Source organism: Elgaria multicarinata, chromosome 1, assembly GCF_023053635.1.
Source record: "Elgaria multicarinata webbii isolate HBS135686 ecotype San Diego chromosome 1, rElgMul1.1.pri, whole genome shotgun sequence".
Classification (NCBI taxonomy): Eukaryota; Metazoa; Chordata; class Lepidosauria; order Squamata; family Anguidae; genus Elgaria; species Elgaria multicarinata.
In genome coordinates this window covers 192,391,381-192,414,649 of record NC_086171.1, presented here as the reverse complement: position 1 = coordinate 192,414,649, position 23,269 = coordinate 192,391,381, and the positions used below count along the sequence as shown (strand labels likewise).

The following is a 23,269-nucleotide window of genomic DNA, read 5'->3' as shown; positions in this document are numbered from 1 at the left end:
TTCTTAATGGTTCTATAGACAAAGTGAATAAGTGCAAAGGGGAAACGTTCTTCCTTTCAAGATTACTTTATATAAACTATAGTCAAGCACAGGGATAGAAATGTCCATGGTGGGTGGTCTCTTGGGCCCCTAAAAACATGAAACCAGTGCCTAGGAATCAAATTATACCTCACCTTTCCATAGGGCTGGACTTTGAACAATTTGCTACAAGTTTCTAACAAACTATTATTCTTTTCCTGTCCTTGTCATTCATAGCATAACACTTGCCAATACCCAAGAAGATTAAAACCCAAAGAGTATGTGTAAGGATCAACGAAGTTATTATTAGGCGGCAGTACATAGAGAAAATGCCGGTAAATGAAAGTGGCAGAACCAGATTCTCAATTGGGTCTGAAATTGACAACTTCCTCTTTTGAGTTTTCAAATTTACACATGGGGAGGGGGAGTTATAACCCTGCCTCTCATTCCTCATGCTCTTTGCTCACTCTTTAATGGCTAAAACTTCTAGGTTAGTTGGTTATATAGCAAGTCCATTTAAGGCTCTTTATATAAACATATAGTTTTGTAATTGGGTTTACATTTTGATTGCTATCTAGCTTCAGTGACACGGACATGGTGTGTGTGTGTGGGGGGGGGGGAATCATATGTGGCTGAGTGAATACATTGTATGGAAATGTTCCTAGGCTTAATTTTCTGATCAGCTTCAGGGCAAAACCACGTGCTACATTAAATACTCATCATGCAGCTGATCCTCACAATTTTATTTACTTTCTTGTAAGCGTACCCTCCACGCTTATCTGGAACAGGACCACTATGCATGGATAGAGCCTCTTTCCTCCAACCCAAATTCATTCCCCACCCCCTGGTGTGGGCTGTTCAATAAGCTGGAACTGGTTAAAATAGCCAAGATCACCACCTTCATACAAAACAAATCAATTACAGAGCCAAGTAGAGAACCTGTACTATAGGCAATATTATTAATTAATTACATTTTTATACAGGTCAAAAGTTGAAGCTCTCTTGCATTAAATACAAGACAATAAAATACAGCCAATAAAATACAATATAAAAGTTTAAAAGTTTAAAACCACAATATAAAAACAGAAGCTAGCAGCAGTGAAAAAAATTAAATCAAATATAATACCAGATATAAAATGAACTGAAAAACTAAAATGCCTGGGAGAATAAAAAGGCGCCAAAACCTGTCTCCAAAACAAGCACAATGCAGGCGCCAGGCAAACCACGGTAGGAAGCACATTCCACAAATGGGGTGCCACGGCAGAACCTCAATTCTTTTGGCAGGGGCTCCCAGAGAAGACGCTGAGCTAGATGGGCCAGTGGTCTGACTCAGGATAAAGGCAGCTAGCTTCCTATGTTCCTACCCTACCCTACCTCACAAGATTATTTTGAGGATAATGGTGAAAATCGTATTTGCTGCCCTCCACTTCTTGATGGAACAGAGGGACAGGAATGAAGTAAACACACAAAACGTAACTATAAAAATGGAAAGCACGGATCCACCCATGCTGCTTTGTAACTCCTTTGCCACATACATAGATGATCAAGTGACCTTACAAGGCACTGCGGGCTGGTCTAAAGCTACATCAGTGAAGCTTGGCCTATCTGAAATTAAAAAAATCCTTCCATTTTACTTGGTTGAGGTGGTTAAGCCCCCAAAGCAACGTATTTCCCAGGCATTTTTGTAGCCTAGGTGGGGTTTGCGGGGGTGAAGCCAAATACAAGGAGCTCCATCAGACAAGCATTTTATTGCACGCTCGTTGTGAGAGGAACCCACAAAAATCCGTGAGTGCCCAGCAACCCAGTGAGCTTTCAATAGGAAGAACTTCCAACAGGTGTGTACTAGCCTAGTTTTATAAAGTGCACTCAGAACAAGATCTTGTAAGCTAACCAAAAGACATGGGTCTGGGTCAGACTTTTAGGCAAGAAAGGATGAGGGCTGGATGCAACACTATGGAACACTGTGTTGCAAGAACTTGCCAACTTGCTTGTCTAGCCAAGAGTTAATACAAAATAGGTATCCTCGCCAGGTCAAAAGGCGAAGCCCCTACCTTTATAACCTGTATTGATCATACACAGTCACTTTACCTGGTCACAACCACACCAGTATCTTCTGCCCCAACACCAATCTCTAACCCAGTGAAGGGACCAAACCCCTTAGGGTAGCGATGGTTCCATTTCCTTCAACTTCTCTGCCCTTACTAGTGCAGGAGACATTTCCATATGGAGTAATCCTAATTAACTGCAAAGAGAGTATGAGAATGTGTGCAGGACAGAGAGAAAGTAAGAAGGTATATGCCTTACTGCACTCTGGTGCAGCAGTGCCACTCAGTGACCGTTCCATGTGACCATGGGGCAGAGAAAGTGACAGAAACAGAACTATAGCTGGCCTATATGCAGCACCGTAAGAGTTTGGGTCACTTCACAGGGTCAAAGATTGGTGGTTTTGTTTTTAAGGTAAAGGGTTAAAGCTTTACTTTAAAAGGTTGAGAGTGTGTGCGAGAGAGAGAGAGAGAGAGAGAGAGAATGAGAATAGGAGCCATATGAAAGGCAACAAATGGTGGCAAAACTCATGTGACTGGCCCAGCTCATGTGGTTCTGGCATTCAGACACTTATGACAGCAACATGAGATGAAACCATGGCAAATTCATTTCTACCACTGCCACAGGAGAGTCTGAAAAGTGTTGCTGCTGTGCTAGCATTCTAGTCAGAGCCTACTCTGGAACAGACCCAAGTCTATGTATTCTGGGAACATAGTGCTAAGCAATAGGATTGAGCCTTTTCAAACAGTTTATCCCGAGATGTTGTTGGGCGACAACTTCCATCATTCCTGGCCACTGGCGAGGCTGGATGGGGCTGATAGGAGTGGTAGTCCAACATCTGGCGGGCCACAGATTCCACGCCCCTGATTGTACCTTATTTTCCCCTCCCTGTTTATCATTTCATTCTGTTTAATTCAGCCCAGGTTCGGCAAACACAGAAACACAGAAAGTTTAAGATAAAAAGCTACGCATTTCACAATGGCTGGAGCAACTACATAGACAATTCAAACATGGGCACGATTTTGCTAATGGTTTAAATTTTTTATTTCTCCAATCTTTGATGCGTATTTAACACATATGACCATCCAATACATTTTGGATTAACTATTCAGTTCTTACAACCTACACACACACACAAATTGTCGAAGACATAGGAGATCTCAGTGTCCAGTATAGTTATCTCATTTTACTCCTTCCAAAATATGGCACCCATTTTTCCTATTGCAAATTTAAATGCTTGAAAGACCTTGCCTAAAACAGACATAAGAGCAACAATACCATTCAAAAATAGTAATAATGTCTGCATAAAGCAAAGGGACCATGGTCAAGGGAAAACGCTGCATTTTTAAATCAGTGATTCACATCTTTTATTGTACATTTGCACACCAGTTTTACTTATATGACTTTAGGAAGCATTTTATTTCTTACATCAGAGCATATACAGTTCCTTGTGGTATTCTTAAAAACATACCATGGATCAGCTCATGTCAAGCCATGCCACAGTCAAGACAAGAACAAGCTGCATTTTATGTCAAGAATGCATAAGATTCTCCAGTTCTGAGAACTTGTATTACCCACTCCCTCGCCCATATTAAAATCAGGAAAAGAAACAGTTCATAATTTTAAAGTTCAGCACTCCAAGTTTAACGTCTTCCAAAAGAATGTCCAACTTATATCCTTTGCCTGAATAACTGTAAAGCTGAGCTCTGATTGGTTGCAGCCATTTATTTCTGAATTATACTGTAAATCAAGTAATTAATTAAGCTAAATAAGGACCAGGGATCACACACTTTCTGTCCCACACATTTAATAACATTGTTGCCAAGGGGCAGATTCTACAAGTATGGTACATGCCATTATTTGAAAGATTAAAATAAATTTCTTTTATATATTGTAACAGATTAGTTTTATTTTAAAAAATCTTCTTGGTTTTTGATCTCTTAGTTCACATGTGTTTTACTACAGTAATGTATACAATCTTATTTATTATTTATTTATTAAAACATTTGTATCCCACCCTGTATCACTGGGATCTTACTGCCTTAAGGAAGGGTAAAGTAGAAAAAGAAAACTGATAAAAGCTACTTCTCTTTGAAAGAGGCAAGGGGGGATCCTAATTAAATATACTTGAGGGAGGAAGGATATTTCAAAAGACTTTGTCAATATCAATGTAGCATTTTCTTTACCTATATTGATGTATACAGAAGTGTCCTCTTTTGCCTTAAGGAAACACTCCATTTAAAAAAATCCTGCCTAACTGTCATACCAGTCTTGTAGACGTCAAATCTATATGTAAGTTTCAAGTTCATTTCAAGACCAAGTGATTAAGCCTCTATAATATGCAGAAGGGTGAGGTTTGTACACTATGTCAGTCATAACCATCTTGGTTTTGTGTGAACGTGGTTCTTAAAAAAATAATAATTCAGGAGAGATATGCTTGTGGGACCTGTGAAATTTTATATCAAGAATTCAGTACACTTAATAAACAAGTAATGTGCACGTTCATATTTCACCCTAGCACCACAACACAATAGCATGTCATAGGTAATTTTACTAGCTATTATCTGACCTATCTAGTGTTATATCTTACCCTTAGATAACATTCCATATCCATTCAGGTTTAATGAATTACCGATGAAACATGAACGTATACTGAAGCATTCATCTGCTGTAACATGCCCAATGTCAAATCTAGAATCGTAAATAAGATTTAAGGGCAGGGTGGGGTGGGTGGGTCAGTGGCTACGCACAACTGCTGTAGTCCCATTACTGCAAATGCTGGTATATATGTAGGATGTTTGTTTGCCGCAGCTGTAACATTTTTCATTTTTTTATTTTATTGGATTTGGATGGTATTTTTTAAATTTATTTTGTATTTGTTAAGTTTATATCCTACCTTTCTGTACGGAATGCCCAATGTCCCTGATGCCAAAGACAAAATTTATATATATAAAAAAGATTTATCATATAAAAAAAGGGAAAAAAGCTCTTTTTAAAGCAACGCTTAGTTTAAGCTTTTGGGATGTAAACTGTGAAACCACCACCAAATATGGTATTCACAAAGAACCCAGTTCTACTGAAATAAATGGACACCACTCAAGAGTATAATAAGCAACTTGTGGAAGATTCTCTCCGCCCGCCCAGTGACTGAGTGTTTTCACAGCATGCATGGATGAATAGGAAAGAAAACTGGCGTAGCTATTTAGATCAACCAATGTGTAAAGTTAATGGGCCAGAAGCGATAAATGAAGACATTTCTTACAGCCGCGTGCATTCTGTATGCACTGTTAAATTGAAAGGATTGCTCCTGTGGTAACAGTCAGAACATGTACAATATGAAACAGTAGCACCACAGATATTAAATAAATGTGTTCATATGGAACCCCTAGAGTGAAAAGTTAAAGCTGCACACTAGTGACAGTAATTTAATCAGAAGGGATCGTCTGTTCAGTTGTTGTTCCTCATGAAAAGATGGTATCAAGTGTTTTGTATCTGTTTGGCTATTCATAATTTGTCTAGACTACTAAATAAGTTGCAACAGTCTTCTTTGAGGTCAGTATTTAAATGTACAGGCCACAGTTCAGTGCGCTCGTATGTACACTCAGGACCCAGTGAACTGAACAGGGCCTAAGTGCATATAACTATGTGCTGGGATTGTGGCACGGTTTCTCTGCTCACAAGCTTAATAAGTATTTCAAACATACATACATATACACTGTATGAGATAACTTTGGCCCAGCGTATGCAAATTAAAAATAATTTTCAGTCCTATTGATTTCAATGTCAGTGCTTAAACCAACTGATTTTATAGATCTATTAACTTGCACCCGTGTTGAAATACTAAGACATAAGATCTCAAATCAGATAAAACATGCTGAACAGGACCATCCTCATGGTAGAAGCTAGTCAATGGAACTTCTAAGTGAAGACTATTTCAAGATTCTAGCATTTTTTGATATTTTGAAATGATAGAACATACGTATTTCATCTGTAATTTTGTAAAATATTGCACTGGTTACTCTCTTTGAAAAACATGTTTTTCTCCCTTCTTGCAAGCTGGTTACAGGGCAATGAATACGAATAAAATTGATGGTTGTGTAACAGAAACAAATTACAGCTGTGTTCATATAGTGGATGAACCGAGTTATACTATGCCATATTTAAGTTACAGTTCAGGTGTTAACAGATGGGTTATTTGTCTTCAAAATATCACATATTTAGTGCTGATTTTCCCTTGACATTTATTTTGTTATTAATGTTCTGTTGAAGTTGCAGTAAAAACGCTGCCTGCTTTGCATAAATTAATGGCACAACCATCACAAAGTTACATATCCGTATTGTATGTATCCCCTTTGTATATGCACTTTCTTTCTTTTTAAAGGAAGGGTAAGATAGAGAGAAGGGGTCTCTTTTTTTTAGTTGATCCCTAAAACATTCCAGGAGGCCTCCATGTAGTGCTGGATTTATTATTTTTGAATAGTGCCTCTGATTGACCATATTTTCCTTAGCTGATATGTATGTCATTTGCGTCATCCAAACCCAAAGGGGAACACTTGGCCATTATTTACATCAATGAAATGAATTTCAATTACATTCCCCTTGTATGCCCGAGCAGCCCCTAACTTTTTTTTTTTAAAAAAAATGCTTTTAAGCAAGAGAGTAAAATAGGATGGTTCCTCCCCCCCCCCTTTCCCTTGTGAAATTACAGGAAAGCCACTGGACCTTTCCGCAATGGCTGAATGATTCAAGCCCTCAAGGTACAGACATCGAGACACATACTGTCCTTATTTCTTCGCCACCTAATTGTGGGATTTATCCTCACCTGATTAAAACAGGATGTTTGTTAAACACCATTAGAGGAGTTAAGATCTATAAATAAAGATTAGTTATTGTCCTCATCACTTTGGTGGTCGCTTCTCAATTGCTTTTTGAATGGACTCATAGAGCTAATAAACCGAAACAAGGACTAGATAACTGGGGGGGGGGGCAGTTGTTCTTCCATAGAGAAAGAAAGGAAGGAAAAGAGAGGACAGAGAAAATGCTATTTTTTAAATTGTTCTGTATTTATTTAGCTCTAAGTGATTCTTGTTTGGGTGGGTACTATATGAGGAGTGTGCTGTACTTCATTTCAGGGTGGTACGCAGAAGCCGCAGTACATAAACCTAAACAAGTGAAGTTATTGCCTGACGAAATTATGCATCCAAACACATTTTTGGAACTGCTTGTAACAATTTTATATTTAGTTCCACAGCATTTTAAACTACAAGCTCTAACAAAGTAGCAAAACCAAATCTGAAATAATTTACACTTGGCGGTGAATTTGTTCTGTCGCTTTTGTGGTTTTATTGGGCGAGATATATAAGTTAAGAACAATACTACGTTCTCCTTCACATCAAAGTAGTTTTAAATTTTATTTTGAAGTTATAAACTGATAAAAACCCAAAGCAACTAAATATCTCCCCACACACAGCTTAGATGTTGGTATCTGAAACATTCCTTTACAACCAACCAAATTACCTCAGGGGTAAATCCCTATTTGTGTTTTTCCTTAAAATAGTAAGATTTTTATCTGGTTACAGTTTACACTCTGTGCATTAAAATAGAAGGCACGAATAAGCCAAAGTTACACAGTTTTAAGTCCCACTGATTTCAATAGGATGGAATAAAGCACGTTCTTAAATAACTTGAACTCAATGTGACTGAAAAGCACTTATTTTGGCTGAATTTCACCCAGAGCATTTAACCTGAAAAGTGTCATGTTAATGTCTCCTTAATTATTGTAACTTATTTTGGATGTCAGGGAAAATATTTTTTGTGATGCAATTCTGTTTTCTAGTTTACATAAATCTTCAAAATACCATTCCTTTAAAAAAAATTCTGGTAACAATTTTCTCATTAAGTGGCACAGCCTGTGAATGTACTGCACAAGGAGATTACAGGAAAGATTAGTCATCAGTAACTTTAGGCTTCACTAGTTGGAGATACCTTAAAAAAACACTACACGTCAAAAACAAAATATGTCAGAGAGAAATCTAGATTCCTGCTTTGGGGTGGGGTGGGGTTGGATTCGATGGCCTAAATGGCCTCTTCCAACTCCATGGTTTTATGAAAATGAGGGAGAGAATTTGATAGGAACTGCAACAGATTACAAAACAACGCTTCACAGCAGTTAGCAGAGAGATGGCCAATTTCTCAACTATTAAAGCTGCAGTCCTACACACACTTCCCTGGGAGTAACCCCCAATGAACTCAACAGGGTTCACCTCTGAATAGACATATAGGATTGTACCATTAATTTAGATAAAATCATGACCACACAAAAAATACATCCCTCCATCCATTTGTATCAAGTAATTTTAAGCATTTCATTGGAAATTAATTATGAAATTAATACAGGACAAACAGCGGGAAAACTAACACCACATTACACCAATTTGGCTAAAATGCCTATTACCACTCAAACAAGTTATTCCCTTTGGGGGCAACATGGTTAGTACTTCATATTCAAATGTGACTGTGGTGTCATCATAACACAAATCTCCAGAATATAATAGACAATACAATAACATTGGTGCTGACTAGTCCTTTTTCTTATCATCATTAACAACACAACTCCAAGTTCAGTCTTGGTTTTTGCCACAGCAATAGGTCTGGTACATTTCAGTCATCTGGTAATGTTAACAGAGTCATCCAGTCAAACCCACCTATCAAAACCCTTATACCAAAAGTATAAAAACAAGAAAAGCCTTCCAGTTGCAGCAGTCATTAGGACCCATGCAGTCCTGATTTACAATACCTTTGATGTTATGTTCCGCAAGGTCTTGGGTGCCCAAAGTACATCTCCTGAGCAGACATTATTGTTTGTTGCTAGTTTTAAAATCTGATTTCAAGAGTGTGGTTGAAATGTAGGTGGTGTCTTCAAAATATAACAATACGTGAGGACCTTACACAGCAATTTAAGGGAGAAGACGCCACATTATATAGTCCGAGCTGAAGCAAAGCTGGGCAAAGCTGTAGGTTTAAAAAGCAGCAGCTTGAGTAAAACAGTAGGAAAATGCAGGGAAACAGAGGACCAGAATATATTATTTAACCCATTTTCATCTAAACAGAATAATCTAAGCTCACAGAAGTCAGATAAAAATGAGTTGTCATACTTAGGAAATAAATCATTTCCTAGGAATTGTCCAAATGTAGTTAAGTTGTCTGGAAAACTTTGCACCAAGTAGATTGAACAACTACAACCATGTTCTGACCGATTGGTTTAAGTGTGTTAAGGGATGCAGACACCTGAGATTGCCTCCAACAGAACTGATATGAAACAATAGAACATTTAATTGGTTCACCACGTGTACTTAAAATGTCCAGTATTTCATCCAGAAGGAGTATATCAATCTCAAAAAGATTAGTTGAGAAACACAGCAAGCTGTATACCAGTAATTTCCTTCAGGGGCCCTTCTCTGGGCTCAAGCATTTAATTTCACACTCAGAAGCATACTTATTATGTATAAATTCCTCTTAACTTTTCTTCTTGAGACAATAAATCAATTGCCAGTTTGTAATAAACCCTAATTTTAGAGAGATTTTTTTATTCTCTCTATTAAGCCCACATCATATAATTAAGTTTGGATGATGATGGAATACACAAAATTCAATCTTCCCCATATGCTTGAACAAAAATAATAATATATTATTATTACTACACTAAAATGAATTAAAGTATTGGACCCAAGGTGAAATGACAGTCACAGTTTATATTATAAAAGGTATCTTTAAATGTTATAGTATGTGGTTTTGCTGATAAAAGCAGCCACAACATTATATGGGCAAACTGCCAATCACTTGCAACTTAATTTTTATTTTATTTTTAAACAGATTCCCCCTCGCCCTTGTGTTCCCCTGTGTGGCAAGTGCTAAATAGAACTGACATTAAAAAAAACTTGAATCAGACGCAACCTTAGGGTTGATACTGAATTTATAGAATTAATAACATTTGCAGCATACTCCTGTAAAATTGTTATTAAATACCAATTCATATTTGGAGTGTTTGAAGTAGTTCATCCAAAATATATAAAAACAGGAACAATAATAAGTAATTACAGCATTATGAGCATTGTTCTCTCCAAGATTAGTAGAAAAATGTAGTTATCCATAATGTAACAGACTGAACATTTGTCCCTTCACTAAGCATATTAATTTCCTTGAAATGAAATACTGTTATCATCACTGGCAGGTTATCTACACTGTTTTCATACATAACTGAAACTCTTTTCTCTGATACCTACATTTACTCCCAAGCACTTAACAAAATACCTGAAATTCTATGTCCTCCACAAATGAATAAGGACAGAGAATTAATATTCACCTACTCAAAGTAATGCAAGAGGTTTAGTAAATCTTCTGCAAACCCATTCGACACGCAGAAAAAATATTCCATAGGTTGCGAACAAAAACTATCCAGACAAGGCGATGACATTAAAAAAATAAATAAAACTTTTGCAACATACCCCCAAGTGCAAGGCTATAACTAGAAAGAGTGAATCTGTCAAATTCCAGAGCAAGTGGATGGATACGAAAGTTCATAGAATACCCCATCAGTGAACATAAACAAGTCAGGGGCAGGAAGAAGGAGCCTTATATCCACCAGCCATTCAACTTTCTCAGTCGCAATGACAGAAAGCAAACATAGAGCCCCCACAGCGCCACCTCCCCAAAGCCACCTGGAAACTCACAGGGATTTTAAGTTGATGGGAAATATTGGGAACTCTTAATACTAGATAGAGAGCGCGCGAAAAATAATGAATAAGACGCCGATCTTTCCACAAACACCTCTCAGAAAAGCTGCGGGAGGGGGGGGGAGAACCTAGACTGATGCAAGATATAATCCCACGTATCCCCACCCCCCCCAAAAAAAAACCCAACCCCTGTCCGTAAAGAGATGTTCTGTGGAGGGAGGTTCAAGGACGGCTTGGGAATGTGGCTGGCCCCAGCCCCGCTACGGTTCGGACAAGTGCGCTTGGGGGCTGGCAAACGCGCGCAGCCTCGCCAGCCTGCGCCCCGCGCCTCTCTGCAAAATCAAAGACCCGAGGAGGAGGAAGCGGGAGGCAGGGGAGAGAAGAGCGTTTGGGGGGGGGGGGGTCCCGTCCACTCACCGCAGGCTGCCGCAGAGCGTCTGGCCCGCCGGGCTCCCCGTCCCCCGCAGCCGCCTGCCTGCGCGCGAGGAGGAGACTGAGCGCGCCTGCGGGCTAAGGCAGTCCGCTGCCGCTCCGGCTGGAGAAGTCCGCACCCGGTAAGCGCTCGGTTTGCTTCCCTGCAAGAAACGTGCCCTCCAAACTCCTCACGCGGTCCCAGTGAGCATGTGCGCGCGGGGTTTGCACATGCCCATTCAGCAGGAAGGATGCTGCCGCCTTGCCCTTACCTTGCCCTTTACCTAAAGTTCGGCGGCTTTTGCGCACAGGCACAAAAGTCTTCGGTGAGCGGCAGGGAGGGTCGCGCGTGTGTGTATGAGAGGGATGTGCGCGTAGGGAAGGAGCGGATGATGGGTGTGCAAGGAAGGGAGGGGCGGGAGGAAGGCGAAGGAAAGAGAGCGGTCATCTGTAATATTCTATTTTTTATTTTTTTTTAGTGGGTGGGGAGGAAGACTACCCTGGCTAAAGCTGCTTGCAAACCGAGCATCTCCTATTACCGTGCGCCGAATTGTAACTCGAGCAGTGATTTCAAGGAGCCCTTCTCTGGGTGATTACATAGCGCGACACACACGAGAGCTTCCAAGCGCGCAAGAAGATTTTTGCTAGCACACCGACTCGCTGGCGAGATTCACTTTCAGACTGGCTCCACACCCCACCCAGCCACCCACATTTTTAAATTGTAACGAGTTCCAGAAGGTAGCCGTGTTATTGCAGCAAAAGCAACGCAGTCTTGTAGCACCTCAAAGGCTAAGCGATTTCTTCTGGCTGGAGCTTTCGGGGACTATATAGCCCACTTACTTCATCAGATGCATGGAGTATTGCAGCTGAGGAAGTAGGATACGAAAGCTTATGCCACAATTAATTGGTTTTAGTCTTTAAGGTGCGACAAGGTCCCTTGTTGTTTTTGCTTTCGAATTGGTATTTTTCAGCCTCGGTCCAAGAGAAAGTAAACTCTTACTTGTTTCAACGGAACTTGCAGTGTAATGCTATGTATGTTTAATGATTTCATTAGATTTTACTCCGTAGCAACTATGGCTGCAATCCTATGCTCATGATTTACCTGAGATCAAGCTCCATTGAACACAGTAGGATTACTTCTGAGTAAACAAGCACAGGATTGCACTGTATGTTTAGGATTGCAGCCTTAGATCCCTGAAACATCAAGGTCACAAGCAGAACCTGCTGTTCAACTTTAGGGCCACTTTTCTCTGACCCTTAATTTATTCATCGAAGGGTAAAATTCTTTGGCTGCAATCGTATAGTAGGGAGTAACTCCCATTAAACTCCATGGGGCTTATTTCTGAATAGACATATAGGACTGGGTAGTTAATGGGTTTGTTTATGGAAGAAGCACCTTGTGCCAAATCTTACTCTCCTGTTTTTTTAAAAAATATTACACACTCAGATGCATAATAAAGCACTGATAGCCTATAACACTAATATTAACTCTGGTGTGTGTAAATGATAAATAAATAAATAAGACTGAAGTTTTAAAATAAACAAATTAATGCTATCACTCAGTTAAATAAATCTAACTTGAGTATTTAAATGGGTTTCAGTCAACCTATTAGTTAAATCTGCATTTAAAAATGAATGTGGGTGAACTAATTCTGAAGAAGAAAACCACACCTCTCGCTTCTAGGTGACTCTTATGCAAGTCTCCTCCCACTGACATTGGAGCCACCACCCTCCACTGAGTGTATGTATGTCACTGATTTCTCTTTTCACCTGCAGCCCGCTTTGCACACCCTGAAAAGCTCCTTTGGAGGGTTGGAATAGCTTCTATGCATGGAAGGTCATGTATGGATTCAATGGATAAACTTGATGTTTTTGACCCACTGGTTTAGGTACATACTAATGCCTTAACTAGGACACCAGTTATGTCCTTAAACACTTTCTTTTGTTTTTGTGTATGAGGACAGCATCCAGCATCCATGTGCACCATCCAAATGTGTCACTAATTATAATACACCACTATTAACACTTTAATAACCATAACAAAAACAGGTGTGAAGTGCTTCAAGATAGAAGGGTTTTAACACTATTGACCAAAAGGCATTGTGTAGCTATTGTCTCTTTTCCTTCTTAACAGATTTTTTTCTGATTAGGAAAAAGATGGAAGCAGCAGTGGGGAAACACAAGAAGGTTATAAATGGAAGATGATTTTGTCTGGTCCAACTGTAAAATTCCATGAAAGAGGAAGGGCAATTGCACAATAAAAGCCTTGATTGGAAGCACCCATGGTTGCTTTCCCATAATGCATTAGTGGTACATTGATGTGTACAGCATTGTGCAGTGAGCTAAGAAAAACAAGGGATTGGGTGTGTTAGGAATATGTCTGCAATCTTGATAAGCACATCAACCAGTTCTTAAAAATGTTAGACTTTGTGGGAAATAATCCAAGGACGATAGCAATTCTCTGTTGATGTATGTCCTTTTATCTCCGTTCTACTCTACATAAAATACTCTGAGGAGACATGATGCCTCTGAAAAATAACAATTTCTTTAGAAAAAACATCACGAGTGTTATAATTTTTATGCCACAGGATGTGGAAGGATCTTTTGTGGAAAACTTAAGGGACCGCATGAAAGGATTAGAATTCAGAATTTTAACATGCTGCTGCGGTCCACGTTGAGATTCCAGTCCAGCCTCTGACAGTGCAACACAAACTTTATTGCAACCAGGCAGCTGGTTTTGCTATCAATTTTTATCCCTCAGAACAATCTGAATGCCAAAAGAAAGGAAGCACCCAGAAGCATCAGTTAACCCAGCTTTTTTTAAAAATGACATACTTCCTGGCCGAATCCTAACCACATGATCTTTACATGGTTGTATGAAGATTTCAGTTCTTCTTCTCATACAGTAAGTTAGTGTCATCCACAACTACATATCTCAATCTCCAGTGGTTCATAGCAGCGTCACCACTGGATATTTTTGTTATTGTTATTTTGTTTATGAGGAAAAGGAGATAGGTCTAGGGAAAAGAAAAGATTGGCAGAGACAGACCGATAGACCAGCAGGGCCAGCCCTACCATTGAACAGAGTGAGGTAGTCACCTTAGGTGGCAGTTGCTGGGGGGAGGCAGCAAGGAGCTGGAGGAGACAGTTGTGAACAATGCACCTTGCCCTGTGCCCGATAAGATAACCTGCTGCTTTCAGGTGTGGTGGAGCACACTGTCCTATTGCCAGTGTTGAAGAAAGATTCAGCTGTGACTCCAGGCAGCTTTTGTACATGGAATGGGAGGAAGAAACAACTTGTCCTTCACCTCAGATAGCCAAATATCTTGGGCTGATCCTGTAGATCAGACATGTGGTTAAAAAAAAAAGTGGCTCCCATATTGAAAGTTGTGCTTAAAGCTGGGCCTGAAATCTGGAAAGAACAAACCTCTTGACCTCGTGTATCTCAATTATTTGAGTGATAGTACCATTGAGCCCACCCTAAACCCAATGGTTCCAAATAACTACTGCCCAGTTGTAAACACCCCTTTTCTAGGGAAAGTGCTTGAGAGGATTGTGGTGGAGCAGCTACAGGCACTCTTGAAGGATACTGATTATCTAGACCCATTCCGGGTTTCAACCTGGTTATGGGACTAAATCAGCCTTGGTTATCCTGATGGATAACCTATATCGAGAGAAGGACAGGGGGAGTGCAACCCTGTTAATTCTTCTTGATCTCTCATTGGCTTATGAAACCATTGACCATGATATCCTCCTGGATCAAATCTGTGGGCTGGGTATTGGATGGAGGCACAGTGTTACAGTAGTTCTAGTCCTAACTATGGGACCTATTTCAGAGAGTAATGTTGGGTGACTACTCCTTGGCCCCCTGGCAGTTGAGCTACAGGGTTCCGCAGGATACCATCTTGTCCCCAGTGTTGTTTAACATCTATATGTAGCCTCTATATGAGTGGTCATTAGGGGATTTGGAGCCAAATGTCATCAGTATGCTGATGACACACAGTTCTATCTCCCTGTGACATCTGAATCAGGTGAAGCTGTACAAGTCCTGGACAGGTGCCTAGACTCAGTAATAGGCTGGATGAGGGCCAATAAACTGAAACTGAATTCCGGCAAGACGGAATCCCTGTGGGTGAGTGGTTCCCGAGACAGAGAAATATGTTCATTGCCTGTTCAGGATGGTGTTGCACTCCCCCTGAACGATCAGGTTCGTAGTTTGGGTGTACTCTTAGATCTATCTCTGTCACTGGAGGTCCAAGTGGCTGCCGCTGTTTGGAGTGCCTTTTACCAGCTTCGGCTGGTTCGTCAACTACGGCCTCTCCTGAACAGGGATAGCTTGGCCATGGTGGTACAGGCATTAGTATCCTCAAGGCTGGATTACTGCAATGTGGTCTATGTGGGGCTGCCCTTAAAGCTACTCTGGAAGCTGGAGCTAGTGCAGAATGCAGCAGCTTGGCTGTTGTCGGGAGCTGCCGCTTTCCAGCATGTAACTCCTTTGCTGAGGGGACTGCACTGGCTGCCTATTCGCTACCAGTTCTCGTACTGCTATACAAAGTTCTCGTACTGCAATACAAAGCCCTAAACAACTTGGAACCAGGATACCTGAGAGAGTGCCTTCTCCTTTATCAACCTGCCTGGTCACTGAGGTCATCAGAGGGCACGTTCCTGGTAGTTCCACATGGACCTATGGTCTGATTGGAGTCCACCAGAAGAAAAGCCTTTAGTGTTTTGGCCCCCTTCCTATGGAATTCCCTGCCTTTGGAGGTCCAGGCAGGTACGAACGTTGTATTACTTTCAGCACCTCCAGAAAACTATATTGTTCCAAGAAGCTTTCCCTGAATGACCAGCCACAGTTTTATCTGAACCTTGTTCTTTTAAAATATGATTTTTAATGGTGTTTTTATTCTTTTATTCTATTTGTTCACCGATTTGAAATCTTCGGACAGGGAGCGGTAGATAAACATTGTAAATAAATGTATTTATTTATTTTAGTTATAAAACTTATTATACTGTTTAATTTAAAAATATCTAAATGATTCACATATCAATATTAAAAATATTGACCTTTTTATTCTTCCAGCATTTTAACAGTCTATTTAAATAAATTTTAACTTGGTGTTTTAAATTTGTAATTTTGCATTGCTTCTGTTTTTATCTGGTTGAGCTTTTATATTGTATTTTATATTATGGTTTTATACTGTTGTTTTATACTTTGAATGGTTTTAATTTTTGTGAACCGCCCAGAGAGCTCCGGCTATTGGGCAGTATAGAAATGTAATTAATTAATTAATTAATTAATTAATTAAAAATCATATTAAAACACTATTAAAACAATTTAAATTACATTAACAATAAAATACATTTAAATATTTGTTTAATATTTGAGCTTGGGTTTGAGCTTGGGTTTCCCACATCCAAACTTATCATTTCTAAACACATTACACTACACTGCCTCTCCTTCCTGGACAGCCAGGCCTCATGGCTTCCCTCACATTCCTCAAATGTGACGGGAAAGCGAAAAGAGGAATACACAGCCTAGAGCACTCCAGATACTCATTTTCTCGCACTGAGCAAAGCTGAAGAAATGTTTCATTCCAGCATCCACCATGGTAGGATGTGAGGCTGCATGAGTCAACGCAGATCGTCCAAGTGTCTCAATTTACCAAGAAACATCTCTCTCTCTCTCTCTCTCTCTCTCTCTCTCTCTCTCTGTGTGTGTGTGTGTCTTGTTTTGTTTTGTTTTAGAAGTAGAGGGTGTTTTAACTGCATACAATAAAATAGGAAGGCCTTGGCCCATAATAACACTAGGATACAAGGATGTTCCAAAGATACACATACACACACGCATACACATGGACACAGACATACACAGACACATTCAGATTGGGTAGATAATTAAGTTATACAAGAAAGAGGCCAAAAACCTCAGACGTACCAATTTATATGACTTGATGGGAACAAATACTTTTTCATACCAAATATGGAGATCTGTTAGTTACAGAGTGTGAAAGCCAAACCCACCTCCCATTACGCTTTCCCTAAGATGTTTGTTTCGTCTTTTAGTATTTTAGCATTAATCCATTCAATTTTAGGTTGACTTGCAGCTGGATTCTGGCCATCTGCTTTTATTCTCTCAATACTTGACTGCTTATGTGTTTTTAAAAGCTTAACTTTAATTCTAGGCAATAGGCAATTTTATAGTGGTATTATTTAGAATGAATTAACATATGCAAATAAGCAGTGGCCAAGGAGACATTGCAATTGCAACCCAATCCAACTCCTTATTCATTATTTTGACGAAGTTCCCTTGCTCATGGGGATACTCAGCAGACCATGGGCAACTGTATATTTGCATAGATTTAAATTAATTATCATAAGCAAATGAGCAGTTACCTAAGGTGAAATCATAACAATACAATATAATTGTGGCACTGATGGCTTCACTGTTACAGGATCCTAGGTATCTCATCCCATATCCTTGCTATGCCACTTTCTCTGTCTATAGCTAGATTAGAAGTTATGCATAGCAGGACCTTCCCTGTGGTGGCACCACTGCTTGAGAACTGATTATGGATTTTTGGAAAAGGTATAGCATTATTTTTATTCCTTCAGGCATTATATGCAAGTTAATTTTATTGACTGAAGGGTTTTCGGGTTTTTGTATTTTTTTCCGGCATGGCAGCTGAATCCTGCTTCGACATTGGTGTTGGGACAGTGTCCTCCACCACACCTCAGACCAGCAGGCTAGCTAGGGGGTGCAGGACAGGCACCCCCCTATACACAACTTTGTCCTCACTACTACATCTAGCACCTACTCTCCGCCCGCTCAAAAAATTCTGCAATGCAGATGCAACGGCACCAGCAAACACATGCAGGATCTCTTCTGGAATAAGTGACCTGGGCTGTGTACCTGCCAGTCTGCTTACTTTGTCAAAGGCAAGGGCGGAACCAAATAATCTTCTACAATAATATTATTAGTAAAAGGTTTATTAAAGTGCCAGGTAAAACCCTTTTACTAATAATATTATTGTAGAAGATTACTTGGTTCCGCCCTTGCCTTTGGCTATTTTTTACTCCCCTACGGGGTTTTCTTGCTTTCGCACTTGTTTACTTTGTCAGGCATCTTTCGCAATGGGACTAACTGGGCCGGTTCAGACAATGCATTAAGCCATGGTTAGGCCACTAACCCGAGTTTAAACTGTGATTATGTAACCATTATGGTTAGGAATGGTTCACACAACACGCTAAGTCATGGTTCACATGACATGATAAGCCATAATGTTTAGCTCAAAATGCTTAACTACAGTGGCTTAACATGTCGTCTGAAGGGGGGTCTCTGTGATATGTTGGTAGAAGGCAAGGTGACTAGACAAGCCAGCAACAAGCACTCATTGCTGCCACTGGGGTACCTGCTCAGTAGAACTGAAATAGTTTGGGACTCAGGGGGAAATGGCTTGGTGGGGGTTTGAGTTGCAGGGTGGTCAGGTGTCCCATTTTACAGAGGGCAATCCTCTATTTGAAGGCATCCTCCATTTTAAGATGTCCTCTATTTGAAGGGCTGTCCAGTTCAAGTACAGCTTAAGGATGAAGAAACGTCAGAAGGGCAAGCAGAGACCTAGAAGTTGCTCATCAACGGCTAACACATGGACAACAAACTGAGCAGCAGGCCCATGGGTCGTCTTGCCATTCTTCCTCACTGTGGTGAGATGCATTGCATTTCTGTTTAAATTAGTTATTATTTCTACATTTGCATCTATAGATACAAATTAGCATATTATATTGTATTTTATGCTTTTAAATATTTGCATTTGCATATTATTTTTTTAAACTATTTTTTAAAATGGCATTTTAGTTTTTTAACTGGCTGTAATCTGCCCAGAGAACATTAGTTACCAAGCGGATTAGAAATGTACGAAATAAATAAAATAGATATGGAAACTGGTGTCCTCTTTTGGGGTGATGCGTAAGTTGGCGCCTTAAGAAGTTGCCATCTGCTGCCCCTGAGCATCTATTGCTTGAGACGGCTGCCTCAGTCCACCCAATGGCAGGGCCAGTCCTGTGGGGCCAGTGCCAACAGTGGGCCCTCTGTTGGGGCTCTTGGGTCCATGTAGTTGCCCAAAGATGTCCGATGCTGATGGCAGCTCTCCCTGTAAGGGAAGGGTTGCTCAGGAGAAGAAATGTGGTCTCCTCTAAGGCAGCCCAATGCTCTGAGCTAGAGGACACCTCAGATGAAAGGAAAGCTGGTGGATGCAGAAGTGGAGGGAATTCCTTCCCCGTCCAACAGGTCGCAGCTAAGACATTGGATTAAAATAATCATCATACAGTAATCCTTCGTAGTAGATTGCTTATATCTGCAGTCGACTCTGCCGTTTCCCTTCAGTAACGCATTTGAAGTGGCAGCCCTCAGCAAGTATGTTTTGAGGATTTAAAAACAAGTTCATACGCCAGTCATTAACCACTTTGACAAAAGGCTGCTAAAGTGCACTGAGAGGTAACTAATCCATGCTAAGGGATCCCAAATACACGGCTGCAGAGCAGAGAGAGTGTCAGCTTCCAGCTTCACCAGCCTGCAGCTACTTTTTTGGTTTGTTTTTAAATCTTAATGTTTTCTGGAACCCTGCGGGCCACTGGACAGACATGTGGAGTTCTCCCCATAGTACTGTGGGTTTTTGATAGAGGAACACCAGAGCTGCCCTGAGGGTCATAATGGAAAATGGTTTTGTGTGTGTGTGTGTGTGTGTGTGTGTGTGTGTGTGTGTGTGTTTCCTGGAATGCTTCCTTGTCATGTGAAAACCAAAGCACAGAGAGAGGGGTCTGAGGAAAGGCGACAAAATGTCAGCGTTAGATTTGCATTCCTCAGCCTTGCAATCCTGCTATGCTCATTTCCGTCGACTCTACCGCCTCACATTAAAGATCAGATACAAGTCGTGCATGAGGTATACATGTGTGAAAGCATTCAAAACGGTCCAAGATCTATATATTGCTATTACAATATCCTGGATGGGTCATATATCTGTGCGCTGGCTGGCATTTCATTTACTCCTGGAAGAAAACGAGAGGGGGAGAAATGAAGCCCAATCCCTTGTGATTGTCCCTCTTGAAAGAATACTCCGTCTAACGGTCATTCTAGATGCCAGGGAGAGAAATGCATATGGTGAAGAGCCACATGGGAAAAGGCTTAAGGTCAAAACTCCCAACCTACTATTGAGTGTGCTATACGGTTAGTGCATCATGTAGTGACTCCCATCATTCATTGCACATTTTTCATTGGTAATATTAATGGTGCAAATTAAATACAAGTTGTGCAAAATTGAAGCAACGCACATGGCTGTTAACAGAAATGCAGAATGGCTGGGCTAGGAAGCCTTTTTATTGATTACTTATGATACACGTGATAATTGGTTTGGAAGAAATCTTCCATCTTCTAGAATGTGGTGCAAATGCTGTGCTCGAGTTACAAAAGGCAGAAAGGGGTTCAGCCTCTTAATTGTTGCCCTACCTTTTTAGCTATTCTGTTTGGAAGGAGAGGGATTGTGGATTTTATTAAGGAAACCCAGTCATTCCCCCCGCCACACATAATTTGAGCACTGAACTGTTGCTGTTCTTCCTTTTAAAAATAGAAAAGAAAAATAACACTGTATTTTCACCCAAGTATTTTTGATACAGGCCAGATCTACACCAAGCAGGAAGTAGCACTATGAAAGCGGTATGAAAGTAGTATATAAGAGGCAGGAGCCACACTACTGCTTTATAGCGGTATTGAAGTGCACTGACAACTGTTGGGGCCCATTGGCACATTCCATATACCGCTTTCATAGTGCTATATCCTGCTTGGTGTGGCTCCTGCCTTTTACATACTACTTTCATACCAATTTCATAGTGCAATATCCTGCTTGGTGTAGATCTGGCCTGAGTTTCATATAAAAACTGATAAAATACATATTGTTTCATTATAAACATATAAACCAATAACTTAAAAACAAAAGAACTACTGGCTACATGACATTCCTAGAATTGCATTATTTTTCAATTTAATTTCAGGATTCAAGGTTTATGTAAAAATTAAACAACTTTTTACCTCTGTTTGTACATCATTATTATGTTCATTCATTTCTACAAAAATTCCAATAGGTTCCATGCAGGCATGGAAGTTCTATATTGTTTGGATAATTTGTAAACTGTATGAAATCTGCCCCATTTTCATAGAAGTCCTTGTAGTTTTTAGACCTTTTAGCCGAACCTGATTTGTTAATTTCACCGTCAGGGCGATGGGCCATAACTTATTTCTCCATATTGGCATCAGGTTTGCTATTTCCTTTCACCAAGATGATGTTATAGTTAGTCAAGCCACCACTCATCTAAAAGTCAAAAGCTCTTTGTTCCTTAGTTTTTTATTTGCTCTGTCAAATACATATACTAGACTTCATTCTCGCAAAAACTCAGGTTTTTTGTTTTGTGATTTTCTCATCCTCTTTAAATACATTTTCCTAGAACTGATTAACTGTGGGGCATGTCCACCGCAATGACATTGTATTTATTTACTGAGTTTTGAAACAGCCCTGTCCCAGTTCATAGAATCATAGAATAGCAGAGTTGGAAGGGGCCTACAAGGCCATCGAGTCCAACCCCCTGCTCAATGCAGGAATCAGGTTAACAATAATGAAAAACGATAGAACATGCTAAACTTCCATAAAATATAGAAGTTTCTAGTCTAGAGCTGGTGCAGCAGAATGGCTAAGAGACTGAGGGCATTCCTAGACGAGGCCTTAGCGCGCCTTGAGAGCCGGTTTCCTTGCTGTGCTTCCACATGACGCACAGGGGAATCCGGCTCCAGGCCGCATTGAAGCCTCCTCTAATGCGCCATAAGCGAAGTCGGGGGCTGGGGAATGTCTAGCTACTTCCGTGGATTTTTGCGGCTACTCACTTACTCGCGAGTAGCCGCAAAAAGCCGCGGACTGGCCACAGTGCTGAGCGTTGTGCCCATCGGCTGGGGGAGATCCCGGTAGGGAGAAGGAGAGACGACACAGCACAGACAAACACACACGGAGGGAGAAGGAGAGACGACACAGCACAGACACACACACACGGAGGGAGAAGGAGAGACGACACAGCACAGGCACACACACACGGAGGGAGAAGGAGAGACGACACAGGAGCGGATGGGGGTGGTGTTTAACTAAAAAAAAACCTTACCTCTTCTGCAGACTTCGGGCCGCACGTGGCCCCTTTAAACTTAAAAAAAAAATGGCGGACGCTGCAGGGATCCGACGTCCCTGCGCGTCCCGCGTCTGGAAGCCTGGGTGGCGTGCGCTAACATCAGTGCACTGTCGCCCCGCCTCCCTGCCGGCTTATCCCAGCAGGTCTAGCAAAGCCCTGAGTTGGGAACCGGGAACCCCCTATAATTCAACTCTTGCCCTCTTGCCATTAACTTTCTGGGTGACTTTAGGCAAACCAGTATCTTTCTGGCTCAGTTCTCCATCTACAACTGGTCTGTTCAAACAGCACGCTAAGGCATGGTTAGGCTGCTAACCCTTTTGCAGCAAATGCTTAGTGAGTGTGTTTAAACCATGGCTTTATAGCCACCATGGTTAGGAATGGACCATGCAACATGCTAAGTCATGGGGCTAATAATACTGATTGGGGGTATTCTGGACCTCTGCTTATGCTATATATATATATATATATATATATATATATAGGATTTTTTTTTAAAAAAGTATTTTAAATGTTTTACAAGTTTTAATATTGTAGTATGTATAATTATATTTTTAACTTTTTATATCTCTATCTGTTTTAACTGTACATATTTTAATTTATAAAGCTGCCTTGAGTCCCAGTATTGGGAAAAAGGTGGAATAATAATAATAATAATAATAATAATAGGTTGAAATTCCTCTCTTAAGGCTTCGTTACTGGCAGTAAGAGCTTTAAGCTAGTTTGCTGGTATTTTTGGTATTTTGGGCTCCATCCCTTTTGCCTGTGGTCCTGGGGTAGGGATTTCTACTACAAATGTTATGGGGTCCCCATATTTATTTTGTGGTATACCTTTAAAAAAAAAAAAGATC

General features: G+C 40.5%; 1 protein-coding gene across 1 annotated transcript in view; it reads right to left on the bottom strand.

Moving 5' to 3' along the window:
* The window catches only part of EYA2 (EYA transcriptional coactivator and phosphatase 2), a 183,598-nt gene extending 172,369 nt beyond the window's left edge, over positions 1-11,229 (bottom strand). The window contains exon 1 of the mRNA XM_063145829.1: positions 11,211-11,229. The gene's annotated coding sequence lies outside the window, so the exon portion shown is untranslated. The remainder of the gene's footprint in view (positions 1-11,210) is intronic.
* Between the last annotated feature and the right edge of the window lie 12,040 nt (positions 11,230-23,269).